General features: G+C 40.2%; 1 protein-coding gene and 1 non-coding gene across 9 annotated transcripts in view; one reads left to right on the top strand and one right to left on the bottom strand.

The window, feature by feature from the left end:
• Window positions 1-18,829, top strand: part of ESRRG (estrogen related receptor gamma) — a 565,965-nt gene that overhangs the window by 230,543 nt on the left and 316,593 nt on the right. The gene's annotated exons all lie outside the window — the stretch shown is intronic.
• On the bottom strand, window positions 17,087-17,191 carry LOC118526778 (U6 spliceosomal RNA). The gene has a single exon (XR_004912780.1). It is a non-coding gene; the product is annotated as a U6 spliceosomal RNA (small nuclear RNA).

The following is an 18,829-nucleotide window of genomic DNA, read 5'->3' as shown; positions in this document are numbered from 1 at the left end:
GTTGAGGATATTGGCCTATAATTTTCTTCTTTCATGGTGTCTTTGTCTGGTTTTGCTATCAGGGTAATGTTGACCTCATAAAATGAGTTTGGAAGCATTCCCTCCTTCAATTTTTTGGAAGAGTTTGAAAAGGTTAGGTATTAAATCTTTTTTGAATATTTGGTAGAATTCACCAGTAAAGCTATTTCATACTAGTTTTTTTATTACTGATTTGAACTCCTTACTAGTAATCAGTGTATTCAGAATTCTATTTCTTCATGGTTCAGTCTTGGAAGATTGTAAATTTCTAGGAATTTAACCATGTCTTCCAAGTTATCCAATTTGTTGGCTTAGAGGTGTTCATAGTAGCCTCTTATAATACTTTTTACTTCTTTGGGATCACTTAGAACTTTTCCTCTTTCATTTCTCATTTTATTTATTTGAGCCCCCTATTTTTTCTTGGTGAGACTAGATAACAGTTTGTCAATTTTGTTTATGTTTTCAAAGAACCAGCTCATAGTTTCATTGATCATTTCTATTGTCTTTTAGTCTGTAATTCATTTATTTCCACTCTGATCTTTATTATTTTCTTTCTTCTACTAACTTGGGCTTCATTTGTTCTTTTTCTAGTTCTTTTAGGTATAAAGTTAAATTGTTTCTTTGAGATTTCTCTTGTTTTTTGAGGTAGGCCCATATTGCAATGAACTTCCCTCTTAGAACCATTTATTTATTTGAGAGAGAGAGAGAGAGCACATGAGCGGGGGACTCTCTGTTCCTTTCTTATTTTTTTTCTCTTTCCCCTTGTGGTTTGATGACTTTCTTTACAATTATGTTTAGATTCCTTTTTCATTTTCTTTTGTGTATTTACTCTAAGTTTTTGCTTTGTGGTTTGCGAGATTCACATATATAACAAACTATTTTAAGTTGTTAACAACTGAAATTTGAACACATTCCAAAACTACATTTTTACCCCTAACATGTTTTATGTTTTTGATGTCTCATTTTACATATTTTAATTTTATGTATCCCTTAATAATTATTGTAGTTTTAATTTGATTACTTTTGTCTTTAAGCCTTCATAGTAGCTTTATTAGTGGTTAAGCCACTATTTTACCAAATATTAGCCCTTTCCAATGCGATTTTTACATTTGTATATATTCTTGTTATTAATTAGTGCCATTATTTTTTAGCTGAAAGAAGTCCCTTTACCATGTCCTGTAAGGCTAGTTTAGTAGTAACAAACTCCTTTAACTTAAAAAAAAAATTTTTTTTTTCCATGCCCAGCATGGAGCCCAAAGCAGGCCTTGAATTCATGACCCTAAGATCAAGACCTGAACTGAGATCAAGAGTTGGATGCTTAACCGACTGAGCCACCAGGCACCCGTGATCTCCTTTAACTTTTGCTTATCTGGAAAACTCTTTATCTCTCCTTTGATTCTGAATGATAACCTTACTGAGGAGAGTATTCTTCCTTGGAAGTTATTTCAACACTTTGAAACTGTCATGCCACTGGCTTGCAAAGTCTTTGCTGAGAAATTTGCTGATAGTTTTATGGGGCTTCCCTTATATGTAACAATATGCTTTTCTCCTACTGCTTTTAAGATTCTCTCTTTATCTTTAAATTTTGGTATTTTAATTGTAATGTGTCTTGGTGTGGATCTCTTTGGGTTCATCTTATTTGGAACTCTTTGGGATTCCTCAAGTCCTGGAGTCTGTTTCTTTCTCTAAGGTAGGGAAGTTTTCAGCCATTATTCTTTCAAATAAATTTTCTGTCCTTTTTCTCTCTTCTTCTTCTGGCACCCCTATAATATGAATGTTGTTCCACTTGATGTTGTCCTATAGGTCTCTTAAGTTGTCTTCATTTTTTTTATTCTTTTGAACTCTTTTTTCTGCTTTGTCTGGGTGAGTTCTATTGCTTTGTCTTCCAGCTCACTAACTTATTCTTCTACTCCATCCAGTCTGCTGTTGAACCCCTCTAGTGTATTTTTTAGTTTACTTATTGTATTTTTCGGGTCCCCGATTTCTGTTTGGTACTTTCTTATGTTTTCTATCCCTTTGTTGAAGTACTCAGTGTGTTCATCCATTTTCCTCCACAGTTCAGTGGGCATCTTTATGACCATTACATTGAATACTTTATCAGGTACGTTACTTATCTCTGTACTATTAAGATATTTTTTCTGAAGTTTTGTCTTGTTCTTTCATTTGGAACATATTTCTCTATTTCCTCATTTTGCTTAACTCTCTGTGTTTGTTTCTATGTATTAGAGGAAGCAGCTTCCTCTCTCAGTCTTAAAGGAAAGACCTTGTGCAGGTGATGAGCTTCTTGTTAACCTTGTCCTAGCTCTTGCTTGTCTCTCAAACCCTTGTGATTGCCTAAACCACCTGATTTATTCTTGTTATGTCCTTGTTGCTGAGGATTTGCCAAGACATATCAGTGTTCCAAGTGAGGAAGTCTCATTTAGCACCCAGTTTTAGACTGATTGGAAGCCAGACCCTCAGGGACCACCTTTTAAAGTATGCAAATATGCACATTTCTGTGGAGCTTCAATCCTAATTCCTGCTGGCCACCAGACCAGGTGATCTGAGGGTGTCCCTTTGGCCATAGCTGTGAAAATCAGGTTCCTGATGAGTGTATAAGCTCCTTTCTGAAGGTCTTGTCAAGCTGTAGTGAGGCCAAGGGTGTGCACAAAGATGGTGTCTCCCTGCTTACATTTACTAGGAGTATCTCCTTAGCCTATAGATGTGTGGGAAACCTAAAGCCTGTCCTTCAGGCAGAAGCTCCAGGTGAAATAAATAGGTCTTTTTCATAGGACGACTGGGTTCCTGTTTCAGTCTGCTATCTGTGGTGCCCTGGGCGTGGTGACCTGCTGAGAACTGTCTTTCTGATTGTTACATTCCCATGGAGTGCAGGAATGCCAGCCATCTTGGCCACCAGGGCCAGATGATCAAGGTGTGTCGTCTGTGTGGACTGCATGTGCCCACTGACTTTGGCAAGGCAGCTGGAGATGGTAGGGGGTGGGGCACACTTGTTGGCTTTGGAAAGGCAGCAGGAAAATGTCTTGACTGTGTGCACCTGCGGGTTTCAGGAATGCAGCAGGAGAATGCCTTGTCTGTGCATGCGGGCTGGCTTTAGGCTGAGAGTGGGAGCAGGCAACAACTGCTTACATTTGCCAGCCCCAGGCATAGAGTGGGAGAATGCCGTGACTGCTTGCACTTGCCTGCTGTAGCCAAGAAGCAGGGGAGTGCTGCAACTACCTGCAGTCTCTGGCTTTGGCAAGGCAGTGGGATAGTGCCATGACTGCTCACCCCCACTGTCTTACCTAGGCTGTAGGAGGGTGCTGCCTCTAAGCTTGGCCCCTGTGCTAGCTGGCTAGACGGAGTGTGCAAAAATGGCATCCACTAGCACCTCCATCTCTGGGGAGACTTTCAACCATTCCCTTCCCCTCCAACAGGTGCTTTCAGATCAATAAATGAATCTCCATCATATATGGTCTAGGCACTTTTCAAACTGCTGGGGTTTTTTGTTGTTGTTGTTGTTTGTTTTTTGCTCGTTCTCATGTTGAGTGAGACTGCACATGAACCCTTTAAAAGGGGAATCTCAGTTTCCCATAGCATTTTGGGTCCCTTGGACATCAGTCTATTGGTTTTCTGAACCAGGTGTTTGGGAGGTTCCTCTCTGATGCAGATCCCAGAGATTGGGGTGACTTTTCTAAGACACCACCCCTCACTTCTCTGAAAGAAGCACCAGACTGGTGAGATCCCTTCCTATTGTGTGTCACTGGACCCAGTGTGGGGTTTTGTCAAGACCATGTCTCTGCCTTTCCTGGCCATCTGGATGTGGTCTTTTTATCTTTGTTGTGGAGAAGTAGTTCATCTAGTTTTCAGATCTTTTTCAGTGGGATTTACTCCTTATGTAGCTATAGATCTGGTGTGTCTGTGGGAAGAGGTAAATTCAGGGTGTTCCTACACCACCATCTTGTAGTAGTCCCCTCAAATTCTCTTGATGACTTGAGGAAACCTTTAGGCTCTGGGCACAAACTCATTGGCTTATCTCAGGATTTGCCAGTCCTAAATCCATGACTCCCCACTTCTCTTCCTAGAAATGACAATTAGATACCAGCACATTCCTTCAAGCACGAAATGACAGTTTTAGTATTCTAAAAATCAGAGATTTCTATGGAAAGTTTTATGTTTTTTAAAGTTAAATGTATTTTTACCTGTGAATGGATCAATGCTTTATCATATGGTAGTTTATTTGGTATTCCTTCTTGTTAAAGGTCTTCTTCTGCTTGATCTCCCCAGTACTAAAGCTTGGAAGTAATTGCCTTTTCTTCCCTGAGGGAGAGAAAGAGAGAGAGAGGAGAGAGAGAGAGGGAGAGAGAGCCTTTGCATGGGTATACCTGCATATCTAGCAGCCTGTTTTATCTGGGACTATCATTCTCAGTTATTTCTCTTCTTTCCCCCTCTTTTGTCTCTGCCACTCAAACCAATTTCAGCCATCCACCCGCTCTCATTTGGGATAATAGCCTCTCTTTTTGCCATCGTCTTGTCATGTTTGATTCGGCTGCACAAGGGTTTTAAATTAGCCAAAACGTTTGCACGCTGGGTTCACTCTGCTGCCACTATGTGTCGCAGAGCCGCCACACCACTTGATGCTGATATTGATGAGTGTGCGGAAAAAAATAAGAGATGGTTGGTGGCTGTTGTAAGACTCATTCATGCCAAGTCCCTTTTATACAACGGAGAGGGAAGAGGAGAGAGATCACCTGTTTTCCTGCTGCCTAGCTGGTTATCCCATTGTGCTTGTGCCAGGCTCCTGCTGGGAGATTACGGTCTTGCAAGGCCTATGATTGTAGAAATAAAAACAGTAAAAAAATAAAACGAAATAATAAGAGATGTGCACTTAAATTCAGTGACTTGCTGCTGATGGGTTTTAACTCACAGGTGAGAGAGGAACCTAATTTTCTTATTTCATTTCATCCTCTCTGTCCTCAAGTTGTTGGAGACTAACAGAACGGATTCTTGCCATGAGGAGCCTAAGGGTATAACCACAGTGAAGGAAACTAGAGGACAAAAAAGTTTGGGGCTTCTAAAATGGTTTGCTATTAGTAGGTCTGAGGTGGGGCATCATGTTTTGTAAAACTTACCAATTACCTTCATTGTTTTTGTTAGGTTTGAAAATCAGTCTAATGATAAAAATTTATCTTTTGTTTACCATTCCAGAGTTTTGTTAAGATCTCATCATTGGCTTCTTTGCTCACCCTGCATAAGCAGGACCTAGAATGCCCAAAATATTGCATTTGTTTGGGAGGCAAATACATAATTTAGCATATGTGTGTGTGTGTGTATATATATATATATATATATATATATATATATATATATATATGTTAACTCTGTTGTTTGAGACAATTTGACTCTGTTGAGCTAAGTCCACATGATTCTAGAGCAATGGGATTTAAAAAAATAGAAACTTCAATAAATCAAGCAGTTATTTCATTTGCAAAACATCAAAAAATTGCTCTAGCTAAGTTCCATTGTTAAATGTTGTAATATAAATATTACATAGTATTTATATAAATATAAATATTACATAGTATTTATATAAATATAAATATTACAGCTATTTTTTTTTTTTTTTTTGAGCTTTGTTTTTCTAGTTCACATGACTCCTGTTACTGATTACCTTGTAATTCTTTTAAAGGACTGGACATTGTCATGCACTTCATCTTGCCACTCTTTTCCATTGTCAAGTTCAATAGAGCTTTTGGTATCTTCTCTCCTCTCCCACCTCTGGTGAAGCACGCCTCCCTGACAAAGCTAATTCCAATCCTGCCTAGGTTCCCTGAGATTTAACTTTATGGGTTGGTCCCACACATGCTGACTTCCTCTGGTTCCAATGACCTCTTTTCTACTGTAGGAAAAAACAAACAAACAAGCAAACAAACAAAAAAACTTCCCACATCCTGATAACTGCTCAAAGAACTGCCCTGCTTTTCTCACTTCCTTCACCATCAATTTTCTCATAAAAAATGTTTCATGGACCTGGTCTCCACCAAATTGTCCCACCCTACTTGTGATCTGGTGTTGCCTCACCACTGTCCTTCAGTTCCTGCCTCTGTGGTCTCCAGTGACCCTCCAGTCATGGGACCCATTGATCTTTTTTGAGTTCCCGTATTCTTGAGTTCCTGCTGTGTTTAATGGCACTTTCTTGTATCTAACACTTCCTTGTTCCTCAGCTTACATGATCCTGTACTTGCCTGAATTTCTCCCTATTTCTCGGATGACATTTTGTTTCCATTGCTACCCAGTATCTGGTTTATCATTGTTCCACGAGTAGGACTTCAAAGCTTACATCTGTGTGTGTAACATCCATTTGTACATTCCAGTCTCAGGCTGTCTTCTAATTGCCAGTAACCCTTCAAATGCTGGTCACACCCACTTGGGTGTGCTGCCTGAAGATCCACTTGCCCATTTTTCAAACAGTTTTTCTTCTCTTCTTTTCCAAGTTATCACTTCCTGACCATCTGATTTTGTTAATGGCTCACCCTTTATGCCAACATCCACAGTGGAAAAAACCTCCCACGTCATCTTGACTCTTTCTCATCTTGTTTTACAAGCTTGCAAATTGCATTAACTGTGCAATATTTTATTCCTTCCTCATTGCGGTGCTGTTAGTTAGGACACTGCTGTTCACTTTGTTCGTTCTAAAATGAGGGACTGGAGACCCTTGGTGTCATCTCAGCTTTGACATTCAGGGCCCCATTCCTCCTACTGCATGGAGAATAACATGACATTCGGGGCTCTCCCCAAGCCAGCCTCAACATATGCGTTACTCATGCTATGATGTTGACCCCTGCTTGTTCTGTAGAGCTATGAATGGGTAGCACAGTGCTGGCAGGTTTTCCCCAGCAAAATCTCTGAAGAACACTTTTTAGATGAACAATGATATACAGTAGCCTGAGGGCAACTATACTGAGAGAAATTGGTAATTGGATTAACCACCTTGATTTAGACAGATGATATTTCTCTCCCCTAAATTTAGCCTTAAGCAGTATCTACTGACTATTCCTTTAAAGAGGGGTAAAAAAAGAACCACAGTGAGGGTACTAATTGGCCAATTGTTATGTAGAATTTTTCACAGAAGTGATGAGTCCAGATTTTGAAGAGTGGCCAAGCTACCTAGAAGCGGTAAAGTACCAACATACCATAATACCATAAAGCCTGCAGATCTACAGATACCTCATAATTATTATTAAAACAAAACAGCCTAGGAAATTGTTGCTATGACTGGTGCTGATACCCACAGCCTTGGAACTGGATTTCAAAGGCTCTGGATCTTATCGTTGAACTTTTGTGACGAAATGGGTTTCCTCACCTGATGTATTATCTCTAAATTACACATTTTCAAAATACTGTGTGATGGAATAATATTTTTATAATAATATCTGAAGTGTACCTTTCTTGTTCTTTTGATAAAATATCCAGTTTTCCCTGCAAAAGGTCATTGCACAAGCAATTTTTTGAGCCCTTACTATCTGCAAGGCATTCCATGAGATGAGTGAGCATCGGGCTGATCAGCCTCTGGAGCTTCAGAGCAAAGTGGTCAAGAATTGTGAACACAGGATGCCTACCGTTATGTGAGTTTAGTGCAGTTGTTGCCTTTCAGTTGTTCAGTTGTTCTATTCAGTTGTTCTGTTACTCTCCTAAATCGCGGTGGACAACCTCTAAGAGAAAAATGAAATCAAATTAAAAAGTGAAGCTGATGGTGGAGGACTTTTAAAAAAGAAGATAATGGGGACACCTGTGGCTCAGTTGGTTAAGCGTCTGCCTTGAGCTCAGGTCATGATCCCAGGGTCCTGGGTTTGAACCCTGCATCCAGCTCCTTGCTCAGTGGGGAGCCTGCTTCTCCCTCTGCCTGCCACTCCCCCTGCTTGTGCTGTCTTACTCTCTCTCTCTCTCTCAAATAAATAAAATCTTAAAAAAAAAGAATAAAATGAGATAGCCTTGTCTTCTGCCAGACTCCGGGCCTGGGGTCTTGCTGTCAGATTACCCAGTTTACTCATTAGCGAATATGATCATTCTACCAAAGTAGCTTGCTGCTTTTATTCCCAGAGTTGTTAGATATAAGATGCTCCCCAGGCCCTGACTGTTTACTGAAAGGGTTATATGTATGATCCTGAAGTGGGATGACATTTCCATAAGTAACTTCTTTCTCTCTCATGGTTTAGGAGAATAATGCTTGTATTCTCCACCTACAGGGGTAACCTGGCCAAAACGCATAGTTAAAAGGAACTTTCCATTCAGCTTGGGAGCTTCCGTCCAAGTTAAGCAAGAAGGAATTCCCCAAAATGCATATCATACTTGTCCTTTCATCCATATAGTGTTTTGCTTTTGCCAAAGTAAATGCCGCTCCTGAGAGATGGTGGTGGCTTTAAACATGGGGCGGGGGTGGATAGGAAAAATATTTAATCCAAAAAATACTAAATGCAAAATGATATCAACTGAGCCATTTTGTAGTGCTTGCTTGCAGAGACAAGTGCACCCTCTACTTTTGCATTAGTATATTGCCAGTTATAAGGCGTGAGTGAGCCCAAAGGGACCTGTGGGCACCTTGGAGTCTCTGTGTAGCAAAATAAAACATGAAAATTCATTTGCAGACACTGGCAGCTCCCAGCTATCCACCCAGGTGAAAAAAGCAACTTGGGAAAAGGAACAGTGGATAATAGTCTTCTAGCTTAAAAAAAAAATATATATATATATGTGTGTGTGTGTGTGTGTGTGTGTGTATATTTATATATATATATGCATGCCACGTAAGTGGCCAGCAAATGACAAATGACAAATATCTTTCTTAGCATTTGGGGGCTTGTTTCTACCCCATCTCTGACCAACCCTTACATTTAAAAACCTAAGAAGGCCTTATTAATAATAATGAGTCCTGGTTTCCTTCAACCCATTGCCTGGAAAATTATTTGTAGATGATTAAGAATTAACTATGTCCAAATGAATATCCTGTTGTGTTGGGTGAGAATGACCTAACATCATTATCTAAAAGTTTATCTTAGGTAATTTCAAATGTATTTGTTATTTCTATTAATATTTAGTAATGAAGTTTAAGGATTTATTCTCTCTTTGTCTCTGTCTCTCTGTCTCTCTCTTTGTTGAATGAGAGACAGAAAAACCCTTGTTTTCCCCAGAGCTCTGTCTCCTCAGGCTTCATTTGGTAAAAGCAAGTTTAGATTAGATAATTTTAGTTCTTTGTGTGGAGCTATTTTTAAATGTAATTTTTGCTAATAATGCAATTAGTTGTATCTTTTGCATAATTTGCAATACGGTGTTGAAGTTTAAAAAGCTTCATTTTATTTTAATTAACAACTGATCGGTAATAATAACCAAGCGGCTGCTAGTTACCAGCCTTAACTCTTAAAAAAAGAGAAAAAAGGCAGCAGACACATACCTCTTCCTCCTCCTTCCCCTCCCCCCTTTGAAATATTTAATAAGAATGCCATGTATAAAATTACCCTGTTGGAGAGAACAGGAGCTGCATCCCAATATAGACGGCAGTGGAAAATCACTCCAAACTGCATGACGCCCTCCCCCCCGGCCCCACTCTTTTCTAATTGTCTGTCCCATAGTTCAGTTGTGTGGGTGGGAGCATGCTGGGGTATTGTGACATTTCAGTTTACTGTTCCCAACAATTCCTTTGCACATTCCATTAGCACATTATTTATAGCTTCATAAAAGGGTCCTTTTCTCCCCCTTCTAACAATATCCTTGTATCTCTGATGATAATGCTATCTGAGGATTGAACTGTTATTTTTAAAAAATCTATTCCCTAAGTTGACTCCTCATTGGCTCACTCCATTCAGCATCCCTCCTGTCACACTTAAAAGTCTGCCCACAAATCCTCTCTGGAGACGTGGCTCAAATGGAACAGTTGGGAAAAAAAAAAAAAAGTCTGAGAGAGGCTTGGAGCCGATATCCTACATCTTACAACCCGCAGTTCTGACACCGCCAAGAGCCCTGAACTCCAGATGCTTGTATAAACAAGACTTCTGGAAGTCATTACCTCATAACTCCTCATAAGCTTACACCTGACAAGCCTCTCCAACAGAGAGGGCTGTGTTTTCCCTAATACATTCCTTTTTGAACCCACTTGTTAGTCAAGCGTTGTGCACACTAACTACAAAAAGGACCCCGTGTCTGGGGCATAAATTACTCTTCTGTGCCACTGTCTTCCAGCACCCCCCAGTTATGGATTACTTCGTTCTCGACTTGACAGGAACATAATTAGAACTGTTGATGAAATCTACCAAATTGTTCCTCCGTGGCCTCAGTGGTCAGGAAATTTGGCTGAGTCGTATTTGTCACTGATGTGGAGGCTCTAAACACTTCATATTAACTATGTTATTAATGTGCTCATGAATTGGTAACACTTGAAGTGAGCCCAGCCCTAATGGCACCTTGCAATGAATACATTGTTGAGCCGCATTAAAAGTTGCAGCAGGGAAGAAAATGCTAATAAAATTCCCGAGTAGATGTGTGTGTGTTTTCCGTCGGCGCATTGATGCTTTCATTTCAAAACATGGCCTTTTTGCAGGCCTTTACTGAGACCGCAGTTTTTGTATTATTGAGTTTGCTGCTATTTTAGTTACTGCTTAGTCCCGTAAATCCTCTAAAAGGTGAGAAGACGGTGAAGTAGGGTGGTTAACAGTGAGGTTTTTGGGAGTGAGTCAGGTCTCTGTTCAAATCGTGACTTCCTCGCTTCTTAGCCGTGAGCTTAAACATGCCGCTTAACCTTGTTCTGCCTCATTTTCCTCATCTGTAAAATGGGAATAGCGTAGTTGTAGGGAATTAAGTGAAAACATTTCTCAAGGAATTTAGCACAGTGCTCGGTTAGTGCTCAGTGAACGGCCCTCTTGTGATGGTGGCGGTGACGAGGATGATGATGATGATGATGATGAACATCATCCAGCAGCCAGCTGGTTGAACACAACCAGCCCAATCACTCCTATCCTTGGAGATTTCTCCTTGTTTACGCATATTTCTCCTTGCATATGCATATGTATATGCTCCAGTGTGGCAGGAACTCTGGTGTTCTTTAAGTAATGGTTATAGTGTTAGTGAAAGGATACATTTCACAGGTTAATATCAAACGGGCTGTTGATTAGACAATGAAACCGTGGTCATTCTATCAATGGGATTCATATTTATTGAGACAGCTTCATCTTCTGTTAAGTGTCATTTAGGCATATACCTATTTCCCATTGTTTTTCCTCTCTTTAACAAGGTCTTGAGCCCCTTTGCTGTGTGCATATTCCGTATTAAATAGGATGATCCTTAATGCTGCATTTATATCCCTAACCATGGGATACCAGGGAGTTGACAAATGTTCACTAAGCTGCGTACCACAATCAGCTGTTATAAAAACAATGTAGAGTAAGACGATGGGTTAATAAAAGAGTAAGGATAAATGGTGTACCACTGGAGAGAGAACAGCATTCTTTACATACCGATTCCAGCATCACTGAAAATGCAGTAGCGAAGTTACTGGTCACTGAAATACAGCCTTTGGTTTCACCTGTTAATTAGACATTAAAAAAATGTAAAATAACTTCCTTATGGCCAGTTTTTCATTTGGGGGTTAATGCACTGTGCCTAGGTTTTTCTACTTGTAGAGAATACAAATGCCAATACATATAGAAACAACAAGAGGTCTCTAAAATGTTAAAGAAAAGAGCTGGTTGGGGCGCCTGGGTGGCTCAGATGGTTAAGCATCTGCCTTCGGCTCAGGTCATGATCCCAGAGTCCTGGGATTGGGCCCCACATTGGGCTCCTGGCTCAGCGAGGAGCCTGCTTCTACCTCTCTCTCTGCCTCTCTCCCTGCTCATGCTTTCTCTCTCTCTCTCTCTATCTCTGTGTCTCAAATGAATAAATAAAATCTTTAAAAAAAAAAAAAAAAAGAGCTTGTTGTGCCTCCTCCACCCCCAAGAATAGATTATTTTATTGAGAAGGCACATGCATTCCTTTGTCTTAAACGTTTGTTAAGGTTTTACTGTTGCTAAATACTTTGAATAGTAATCCTCTGATGTAGATACTATAAGCATCCCCACCTGGCAGATGTGAAAATATAGGTTAGGTGAGGCACCTGGGTGGCTCAGTCTGTTAGGCATCTGCCTTCTGCTCAGGTCATGATCCTGGGGTCTTGGGATCCAGCCCCATGTCTGGCTCCCTGCTCAGCAGGGAGTCTGCTTCTCTCTCTGCTCCTCCCCCTGCTCACTCTCTCTCTCTTTCTCTCTCAAACAAATAAAGTCTTTAAAAAAATGAAAACATAGGTTAGGTAACGTGGCTTCCATTTGCCGCTGCATACCTTTCTTTGGGGAAGGAGGCACTTTGCAGAAAAACCCAACCAACCAAACAGAAAGCAGGTAAAAACATCCTTACGTTAAGGTATTTTCAGAGTTTTAAGCTCACATCAACCAAACAAAAACACAACTTGCCTTCTATCCTTTGCAGAATATGGATAAAAATTTGGCTTTGTCATGTATCAAAAGAATCTGTTTCCTGCATAGCTAAGAGGGCTATAAAGGTCCCAGGCTCTGGCCAAACTCTCCTCCCTCTGGGAAATAGCTCCCAAATTCAAAATCTGGTTCTTTCTTGGGCATGAGAGATGTTCCATCATTGTTAATTTCAACCAACTAAGACTAAAGGTTTAAGCAGAGAATAATGAGCAATGAAACAGTGGAAGATGATTTGTGTAAGCACAATACTAAGAGCTAGAGATGTAAAGAGAATGCAAACGTTCATACTTTTTCTTGATCATGCCCCCATTTTTCAGCCTGTGAAACACTGTCCATCTTTCAGGGCCCTTCTTCAATGCTACGCTATATATAAAGTCTTTGTGGCTTCCAGTTCTGTTTGGAATTAACCTTCCCTTTCCCCAATTTCCCTTAGCATTTAACTTGTATTTATGGTTATTTATATGAATCTATTAGGCCCTACTTGATTGTGAGCGACCAGGTCTCATTTACTTTTCACATTCTCCATACATTCAACCTGACACTATAGACAGAGCTGTGTACCCTTCTATTCATTTGACCAGTTGGTGGAACAGAGTAACACGCAAAAAGTCAATTTAAGAAAGGCTGAGTGTCAAATGGCTTATATGAAATAAGTTCTATATTAAACAAGAGGGAAGAAAAACTATGGAGGGATAGAGAATTTTAAGAAACTTCACCTCACTGCAAGGAAATTGTATCATTATTCATGGGGAGGTTAAATTACTCTAGGTCATGCAGTTAGTGAGGGACAGAGCTCGGATTTTATCACAGCATTCCCCACAGTTACTCTCAGATGATAGAAATCAAAATAAATATGACGTAACTACAGATCACATTTTAATAAGTTTAAAAAACCAGCACAGAATAAGGTGTGTCTTGTTACAATAAGAGAGAACATTTTAGAGACTTATTTTTAAATAAAATCATCAGACCAGTGTATGACCATGTTATTATTATTTTTTTTTTTTTAAAGATTTTATTTATTTATTTGAGACAGAGAGAATGAGAGAGAGAGCACATGAGAAGGGGGAGGGTCAGAGGGAGAAGCAGGCTCCCTGCCGAGCAGGGAGCCCGATGCGGGACTCGATCCAGGGACTCCAGGATCATGACCTGAGCCGAAGGCAGTCACTTAACCAACTGAGCCACCCAGGCGCCCCCGACCATGTTATTTTTAACATAACTTTTCCAGTAACAAGATAATGCATATCTACTGTAAAATATTTTAAGAATACAGACCAACCTAAAGAAGAAAATGAACATCACCATAATTCCTTTATCCGCAGAATTTTACACTATTATCATTTAGTATAAATAATTCTTCCAAGGTTTTTTTATGATCATAACCTGTAAATCTGAGCTGTATTTTTCTTGCAGTTTTGAAGCAATCAATACTTCAATGTCAAAGTCTGTGACAGGCAGTGAGGGTCAGTCTCCTTCTGATATAGCTGGGAATGAGAGAAGAACTTAAAGCGCTCTCACGAAAATTCTGCCCCAGTTGTAGGTATTGAAGGTTACTAACCAACGGCCACTTGGTCAGTTGATCATTGCGGAGCTTTCCAAGCCCTTCTAGAATGAAACTATGGAAACGTACAAAGGAATAATTTCAAGTTCCTTTCTGAATTAAGGACCAGACATAATCTAGGATCATTTTACTGAGGACTCTGGGATCCAGAGCCACCGGGGTGGCTCAGTCTGTTAAGCATCTGCCTTTGGCTCTGGTCATGATCTCAGGGTCCTCAGCAGGGAGCCTGCTTCTCCCTCTCCCTCTGCCCTTCCCCCTGCTCATCCTCACTTGCTCTCTCTCAAATAAATAAAATCTTTTAAAAAGATTAAAAAAATAAAAATTAAAAATTAAAAAAAATTAAAAAAAAAAAGACTCTGGGATCCAACCTGAGATTGGAATTTATGTAGTATGGCCTAAAATTAAGAGCGAGACCTTTGGATTCAGAAACATGAGGTCCCTTAAACTCTCAGTTTCCTTATCTGTAAAATGGGATCAATAATATTCACCCTAAAAGCTTAATAGTATAAGGATGAAATTAAATTGAGAAATGCTTCTAAAGCAATTTTCACATGATAGCCAATAATATTCGAATAATGTAATAGCGGTATTATCACTAACCTCTGCTTATCACCTGTCGTGACTCCTGAGCCAAGTGGTAAGTGGCGCTCGATAGAACTGGCAAGCTCAGATCACACAGCGGGGACTTCCCACTCAAGGTCAGTAGGTTTGCCAGCATGCGTTATTCCGCACCGCGCATTTGATTCTGATACTACAGTTCACTGTATTATTTGTTTACAAATCCAGATAAATGTGTTGTACTAGACTGTACTTTAGCCAATGTGCGTTGACTTACTGATTGCACACCGTCTCTGTGTCTCTGTGCATGTGTGTGTTTTTTCCTTCAACATTTGCTTAGATCATGGTGACTTGAACACTTTATCATTAACACTCAGCTTAAATTCAAAGTAACTCTATCTGCTCTCCCTTTACATCTCAACATATGAGAATATTTAGGTTAATATTGCTGTTCTCCAGTTTTGTTAGCAAGGGAAATATAAGAAACTCGAGTGGGAATTTATGCTCCCGGCTATATGCTACAGAATTGACATTGATTGACCCTTCAACTGAGACAATAGGTTGGCTCCCTTGGTTGGGAAGGACTTGCCACAGAAGAGCTAATGGAATCTGTTAGAATCTGGGACTCAGCTGGTAATGGGAGACTCATCTGCCTAAGACTATGTACCTTTCAGTACTAGTCTGAGGATACTGTACCATTATGTTTCCAGAGGGTCCTTGTTAGGATGCTGATGCCAAGGAGATATATTACTTTAAGTCTTCCTCTATTTAAAAGGCTTTCTAGAGTATATGCAACCTCACTGAGATCACACAGCTATTTGGGGGCAGACACTGGATTGAACCCAGAGCTGCTAAGTTCTACCGACTGTCCATCCTTCCAGCATCAATATGAACCAAACTGACTTGTCTCATTCTTTATTAGCTTCTTTGTGTTACATTCAGTATAACTTGGAATCCACCATCTTACATTTTCAGGCTGTCTTTTCCTTCTTTCAGTCTCTGAAGCATTGCTAACAAATTCAGAGGCCTCGTTTCCCTTATGATAACATTGCATTTGCAAAGCTCCTTACACTGTCTTTGCCTGCATTATCCTGTTGGACACTTACAGCAACTCAGTGTGGGTATTATTACCCATGTTTTTCTGTGTTCTTTTTACCAGGAGAACATCTAAGCACTATTCACATATGTAAACAGTAGTGGTTTTGAGTGGTAAACAGCTCATTCCCACATACTGTTCTTCTGAGGCTCAGGGCAAGGATTTCTCCGTTCAAACCTTGCCTTAAAGGGCAGGAAGAATGTACAAGAAGGACTTGTCTCTTGGCCCAGAGCTTTCAGAAGTGATCTGTAGGGGTAACTTTGCCCACATTTTCTGCATCCCTGGTCATGAAGTGCGGAAGAGGGCCCACCATGACTCTCATGATTTTCGTGGTGTGGGGCCCAAACCTGATGATAAAGAGAGGCTTCTGTAAGAAGCAGCCAGATGGATCAAGTTATCAAGACTAGGCCTCCAGGCCACCGTGACAAATTCTCTAGGCTGTTGACCTCCTAATCCTAGTACAGTCTCTCTCTTCAAGCAGGACCGGATGCAGGCAGACATTGAATATATGCTTTTAAAACAGTATTCTTCTTTGAGTAGGGTGGAGCAGGTAGACAGCAAATTCAACATGGTGCTTGGTTTGTTACTTCCCATCTTCATTTCACAGATAAAATGTGCAGCAGCCATCAGCATAAGACACTAGTTTGGTAAATTGTTGTGTGCGTTCAGCACGCCTTATCTGGAGCATACGCAAACGGATGCTTGTGTTTGAAATGATGACTCACAGTTAATCATTATAAGAAATAGGCTTCCCACTTCATAAACTCTAGGAAAGACTGTTTTCTTTTCCTAACATTTAAATTACTCAGCCATTTAATGCATTAAAACCCAATTATAACTTAGTATGTTGGAGAATTTCAAAAGCTATTCCCTGCAGCATCTGTGCCTAAGACTACATTTTATCATTCAGTGGTTCAAACTCTCTCTAATACAGGCTTTTACCATAAAAAAAAAGAAGAAGAAGAAGAAAAAGAAGCTTAAAACACAGAGAAGCACGTGACAAGACCTTGCCATTGCTCCCTAAAATGGCAGTTCTTGAGGAATGTGGGGCAAGGAATCTCGTTTCCCAGCTGGTTTGGACTTCGCTCCACAGTTAGGTGTGCATGTGGTTCTATCAGGAAAAGGATAAAGAAGAGGAATGTCTTGCAGCTGGGAGCCTGTAAAGGGTGTAAACAAAATGAACGTGGTCATTGTAATGGAGGGCAGTGGATAAGTAGCAAAAGTTGGGAATATTACTTTAATGCTTTGTACTTTTTTTTTTTTTTGTGAAGCCTACAGCACCTGGGTATAACTAAGCAGTCTTTCCCCCCTGCTTAGCTTCCCAGATCAGACAAGACCCGGCATGTTCAGGGTGGTGTGGCCATAGAGAAAGATCTGGAATGTGTCACAAATCTGTGCATCATCCTTGTGCAGGCCCCATGCTAATCTTCTCTGTATCATTCCAATTTTAGTATATGGGCTGCCGAAGCAATCACAACTGCAATGCTTTTTGAACAATAGGTGATGAAATCACAGTCCGCTAGCCGGAAGTTTTGCATTTTCCTGAGAAATCTCTTGCAGGCTAATGCCTTGAACCCTGTAAAGAAAGCTTGCATTCCCACCAGAAACCTGGTCGCTCTAACACTCCAGGTGAGAAGATAAGACAGTCGGTTGAATGAGAAAACCTGAAAGTTCGGGAAGAACTGAAATTCAACATATTTGTCAGCCTGGAAAGGAAAATGGAAATGAGATGAAGTGATTCAAATTTCTTAAAAAGAATGTGTTTTCTTTTGTGTTTTTCCTCCTGGCACTAGAGCAAAGCCATATTCAAGTAACTATAGTAAGATACGGAATTCCAGAGGGAGATACAAGAATGATTCTCCAACATCCCCGATGCAATCATGATATTAACATCTCCAAAAATCACCAGAGAGACATACGATTAGTTTCTTTCTAAACATAAAAGAAACAACACAAAGAAACCATTGCTACTGTTTGGGAATAGTTTATATAACCTTATATGCAACAGTACTGTGGCCTTCTTTCTCTAGCTACCAATATAAATCAAATAATTGATTTCATTATTGTAAATACATTAAATAGTAGAATAATTGGCTAGTAGAATTGAAGGGGACCTTTGCATTCAATCCTGTTCCCACCTTTTACAGATCAGAGACATGGTTCTCAGGGAAGGATGGTGAGTTGTGCACAGTCTTTCAGATAATGAGAGTGCTGGGACAGAGATCCAGGTACTGTGATGTTAATCTAAGTTTCCCATCACAAGATTTCCCTCTGAAATATCTTTGAGTTTAAGCAGTGAAGAGTGAGAGGGAATCAAAAAGCTAGAAGGCTAAGATAGGAGCCAACACCCTCTTTCCCTTCTCTGTGTGGGTAGACCCATCTTCAGTCTCAGCAACAATTAAAGAAAGCAAGCAAAACTACTAGATGGCAGCATTATATTTTAAAATTGTTCTCAAATCAGGATAGTGTCTTCTACGTGGAGCCTAAGTTAAGATAAATGTCTGGGTTGTGTGCCTTCTTTGTAGATCTGGAAGATTGTATTAAGGTTCCAAATGATACTGAGATTTGCTAAGTAGTCTTACTTGTCAATCGCTCCTCTTGTTGGATATTTAAAGTTCAAGAGCTTTGTTTGCTTTAGTTAAGCGCTCTGAAGTGTTTCAACAGCCATTGGCCCATTTATATAAACAAATGAAGGAACACAGTGATAATCCGTGATACCCGGAAGCAGCCCAAGCCTAAGGAGTAGCATAAATCCTTGATGACTTACAGATAAGCCTTCCACACACCTGCGTAATTCACTTTGTTAAACAACAAGTACATGTGTGCCAGTGGGTTTGATTGGCTGAAGAGGGAAGGACTGGGAAAAAAATATTTACTACTTTCAGTACAATCTCTCTTTCTTTCTTTCTTTTTAAGATTTTATTTATTTACTTGAGAGAAAGAAAGAGAGAGAGAGAGCACGAGCAGAGGGAGGGCCAAAGGGAGAGGGAGAAGCAGACTCCCCGCTGAGCAGGGAACCCAATGTGGGACTCAATCCCAGGACCCTGGGATCATGACCTGAGCCGAAGGCAGACGCTTAACCGACTGAGCCACCCAGGTGTCCCACAATCT

Source organism: Halichoerus grypus, chromosome 7 (genome assembly GCF_964656455.1).
Source record: "Halichoerus grypus chromosome 7, mHalGry1.hap1.1, whole genome shotgun sequence".
Lineage (NCBI taxonomy): Eukaryota > Metazoa > Chordata > Mammalia > Carnivora > Phocidae > Halichoerus > Halichoerus grypus.
This window is presented reverse-complemented; position numbering and strand designations above follow the sequence as displayed.